The sequence below is a fragment of the Penaeus monodon genome, chromosome 18, assembly GCF_015228065.2.
Source record: "Penaeus monodon isolate SGIC_2016 chromosome 18, NSTDA_Pmon_1, whole genome shotgun sequence".
Classification (NCBI taxonomy): domain Eukaryota; kingdom Metazoa; phylum Arthropoda; class Malacostraca; order Decapoda; family Penaeidae; genus Penaeus; species Penaeus monodon.
The window spans coordinates 18,930,776-18,935,775 of NC_051403.1; the positions used below are offsets into that span (position 1 = coordinate 18,930,776).

The window sequence follows — 5,000 nt, forward strand, 5'->3', positions numbered from 1 at the left end:
TATATAGTGTCTATATACATATATACTCACGCGCACATACATGCGTACACACACATGCGTGCGCACACACACACAATCGTGTACTCACACATGCGTGCGTACACACGGACACATGCGTGCGTACACACGGACACATGAGTGCGTACACACGGACACATGCATGCGTACACACGGACACATGCGTGCGTACACACGGACTCATGCATGCGTACAGACACACACTCACAATGCGTACGTACACACGCACATACACATCCGTGCACGCACATACGCACACACAAACACACGCAAGCACGAGTGGGCACACACACACAAATGCATGCGTACACACATATGCGTGCGTACATACACACACATGCATACGTAAACACGCATACATGCGTGTGTACATACGCACACACATGCGTGCGTACACACACATGAGTGGATACTCTCACACAAATGTGGACATACACACAGACGGACAGGCGTGCGTAAAAACACATGCGTACACACACACACACATGCGTGCGTATAAGCACATATGCGTGCATATACACATACACATGCGTGCGTACATACACACACACATGCATACGTAAACACGCATACATGCGTGTGTACATACGCACACACATGCGTGTGTACACACGCACACACATGCGTGCGTACACATGAGTGGGTACTCTCACACAAATGTGTACATACACACAGACGGACAGGCGTGCGTAAAAACACATGCGTACATACACATGCATGCGTGCACACGCACACATGCGTGCGTATACACGCACATACACATGCGTGCACACACACACACATGAGTGGGTACTCACACACAAATGCATGCATACACAAAGACGCACATGCGTTCGTACCTACACACATGTGTGCACACACACAGCGTGCGTACACACACAAGCGTGCGTACACACACAACGTGCGTACACACACAAGCGTGCGTGCACACACACCACACACACACCACAAATGCGTGTGTTCACACACATGCGTGCGAACACACACACACTGCGTCGCATACGTGTGTGTACACACATACACGCATGTGCACACACACACACACACACATGGGTGTGTACGTCTGTATCCGTATATGATTATGCATATACAATAACGTGTATGCGTGTGCATGTGTATACATATATATATATATATATATATATATTATATATATACATATCATACGTGTATAATATATATGTTTATATATATACATATATTTATTTATTTATCTATTTATATTATACATGTATAATATAATATAATATATATATATATATATATATATATATATATATATATATATATATATATATACATCTGGGCGTGTGTGTGTGTGTGTGTGTGTGTGTGTGTGTGTGCGTGCGTGTGTATGCATGTACATATAAGATATACCGAAGGTGAGGCCGAGACCTGCAATAAAACCACAATCCCTCGATAAGGTTAACAACACTGCCTATGTTGTCAAAGATATTCTCAACACCGTTATCTACACTATTGCTATTATGTCATTATTAGGATTATGTTTTACAGTCATTATTAGCATTGGTAGTAATGATAGTAGGAGGAGGTATTAACGCTTTCTATTTATATAATCATCATAATTAACGATACTGTCATTGATATATAATCATTTTACATTACTACTACCGTAAGTAGTATCATCAGTATTGCTATACTGGGTACAACGACGATTCACATATCTTGGCTAAAAGTTACTCTAACTCAGTATCACATTAACTAAAAATCATAACTAAAAAATCCCACGCACGTAAACGCATAAACGCACACCCACACACACCACAAACAATAACAAAAACAAACACACGCATGCACACGCACGGCAGCGCACAGGTTAGAAGAATCCAAGAAGAAGCCAAGTCCCTATGGCGCGGCGGCGAGCGAGGCGAAACACGTAATTAACTGCATAAGTAGGATATCAATCGTCCCTCCGCCCGGCTACGCGTCCCTCCCTCCAGCCGTGTCTTTGAGGGAGGAAATACAGCGTGAACGGGGGGGATTAGTGTGCTAAGCCCCGCGCCCCCCCCCCCTCACACAATCTCTTACCCCCTCCCTCCCTTCCTCCGTCCCCTCGCCCCCCGTATTTTTTTCGGGATTTTTTTTTCTTCTTCGTTTTCTATTTCCTTTTTCAACTTCCCCGGGACACCCCAGGGACGGGGGTTAGAGTTGCCAAGACGCGTATTTCTTTCTCCATTTTTTTTATCTGCCTTCTGGGCTAACTTTATCTGTGTTTGAATCCGTGTGGTGTAAATAATTGAAAAGGGGTATGTATTTCGTATAACGCCAGGGGAGAAAGAGAGAAATCAGCCGAGAACTTAAGAAATAATAAGTTGCGCTCGTACCCCCATCTTAAAGTGACAGATTCGTCAAGGAATGAGACGTGAAAGGATGCCAATGTCCAATTTACTAATAGAGTTCGCTCGCTACATTGGTGTCTTCGAAATCGCCATATGTATTGTTTAAGAGTTCGTGCAAGACTAAATTCACCTGGCTGCCCTGCGAAGTGAACGCTGAACTCGGCCATACAATGACTTTTTTCTTCTACCATTGAATGAGTTTCCTGCCTTTTCTCGCAATTAATTCAAAGGTGTACCAACCCTTCTGTCCATCGTATCCAAAGGCCATATTCGCTTTAACAAGATACCGTTCTTTAAAACCTCCATTGATTGTTTTGAACACCTATGAATTAAGTACTTATATCAAGTATATAACATATAATCGTCTGTACCCATAAATAATAATAAAAAAGTATGTGAGAAGTTAACGTGGTTGGCAGCCCTGGGGATACGCAACGGCTGGCGCTAGCCTCACACAGGGTTCAGAGAAATCTTGGGAACTGTGCCTATCAACTGTAGGAAGTTGTCAACTAATATTTTTCTCACTATTACCTTCTGGTTTGGCGACAAAGTTATGATTTGCAAAGTGAAGTAAGTAGATGTAAGTTTTATCATGAATTTCTGGTAATAAATAATATAGGACAGCATGAAAGCGACGCGGTGGTAATGTAATGTCAAAAAATGTAATTATCGTACAATAATCTGGAGTTGCGGGCAAGCAACTGTCACTTGCCAAGCCTTGACAATCTGTTGTTAAGATCCCTGTATGCCAAGTCATATTATTATGCACACGCTAGTAAGTCATGCCATTCAACTAATACTTTATATTGTTCTTGATATGGGTGATAATAAATAGCTATTCAGCTATAATAAAGCCGTGAATGGGATGGTTCATTATAGCGAGGTAGTGAGGGGGCTATGAACCCCGCTTATAAGGCTGAACTTTATATATGTCTGCGTGGATATCTATGTCTGTATAACCCTCTAACTTAAAAGGAAATGTCCACAGAAAAATGTCACTGCACATGTGAGATACGGTAGTCATTCATAATACAGAAATAAAGGATTTGCAAAAATATTTAGAGGCGCTGAACTGAGTCCTCACAAATAACATTATGGTTCGGTCACGTGATCTCTGATAAGTTCTCGCATCGCCAAATCTCTCATTTTTGGCTGTTATTTCCCCATATCTTTCAATATCTAAGTTCATGTTAGAACATACAAGATCTCGGGCAATAAGAGAAACCACTCTCCCTATCGAGGAAAAAGTTTAAACAAAAATTGAAAAAGTTTGGAAATATCGAGTAAAAATCGGCACTCGACATCCTCGGCGGAGATCGCGGTTCCATGACGTCGTCTGCTTCAGTGTGCTCTCAGAGCTTGGTGCGTGTGTTTCGTGTGGATTTACGCTCTGGATTTACCCTGTTTTTATTCGACTGTCAGGTAAGTGTTATAGCACTACGTGAAAAGAATATATGGATTGCGATTGTTGAGGCGGCGTGTTCGTCCTTTGATGATTCTGAAGGTATTTTTTCGTCGGAAATCTGTCAAAACCAAAAACCCCCGCCCTGTCTTGACCTCCAAAAGAAAATGGCGGACGAGAGGCGTAGCGAGGCGACTCGGAGCCCGTGCGACTTTCCATCGGTTTTTATTCGTTTTGGGCGAGTTGCGGGCGGGTCACGGGCGCGAAATTGTGGCTGCGGTTCTCTTCAGGATCCGTAGTGCGTGGCGGGGGTGGAATTGCGTCCGATTTTCGCCGCGAGAGGGACGAATCGGGGGTCCAAATGCGCAGTGGTGGGGCTTCGAGCTGGAGTTGAGGCGCGCGTGTAGCCCGTTTCGCCGATTTTACTCCGATCGCACGAAGGGAATAAATATTTACGAGATCCGTGACGCAAGGGCGAGTTGTGGCGGCGTGCGTGGACGGGCGTGCATGCGTACGGCAGCAGAAATGGCGTGAAAAAAGGTATATTTTCCTTCGCGGTTCGCCTCCGAGTGCACGCTCTCGGCCTGCGGGGAAGAAGGGCGCGTGCTTTACGGGCGCTTTGTTCTCAGGAGTTTTTGTGTGTCCGTATCTCCCGTCTTTTGTTGTTTTTAAGGGTGTATTTTCTCTCCGTGACATGAACAGAGTACGCATTTGCATAGGGCATCGTGGAGCTTTTAAAAAATCTTCGCGGGGTCGACGTACCACGTCGTGTTTTGTGTTAATCGAGAGCGAGTAACGAAGGAGTGAGCTTCGAGATCAGCTGTTCCCTCATCATCATCATCTGCTGTTGCCCGTTACAGCTCTCTCTCTTCCCCCTTGCCATCTCAAACCCCTTTTTCCTCTCTCTCTCTATCTCTCGTAACCTCCTCTTCTCCCCCCGTTTTTCTCTCTTTTATCCTCTCTACCCCCTCTGCTTCTATTCAGTGTCCCTACTTGTCTCCCCCCTCCCTCTGTCTCCCCACCCCTCCCCATCCCCTCCCGCCGTGGAAACCTGCTGGTCGCTCGCTTTCTGAACTCTGATCCCCCTCTTATCCCCCCTCCCCCCCTCCTTCGCCCTCCCTCCTCGTGGTAATCATCCCCCGCCCCATGCCTCTCCCTCTCTCTCGGTCCCTCCCTCCCTCGCTTCGCACACGGCATTTCTGTTCTCTCCCCCTCTTCCC

At 45.2% G+C, this 5,000-nt stretch overlaps 2 protein-coding genes across 2 annotated transcripts in view; one reads left to right on the forward strand and one right to left on the reverse strand.

The window, feature by feature from the left end:
* LOC119584314 overlaps positions 1 to 5,000 on the reverse strand; it is a 79,237-nt gene that overhangs the window by 42,227 nt on the left and 32,010 nt on the right. The window lies entirely within an intron of this gene.
* The window catches only part of LOC119584659 (polycomb group protein Psc-like), a gene marked incomplete at its 3' end in the record, with an annotated part of 84,469 nt that continues 83,191 nt past the window's right edge, over positions 3,723 to 5,000 (forward strand). Inside the window, exon 1 of the mRNA XM_037933335.1 lies at positions 3,723 to 3,800. The remainder of the gene's footprint in view (positions 3,801 to 5,000) is intronic.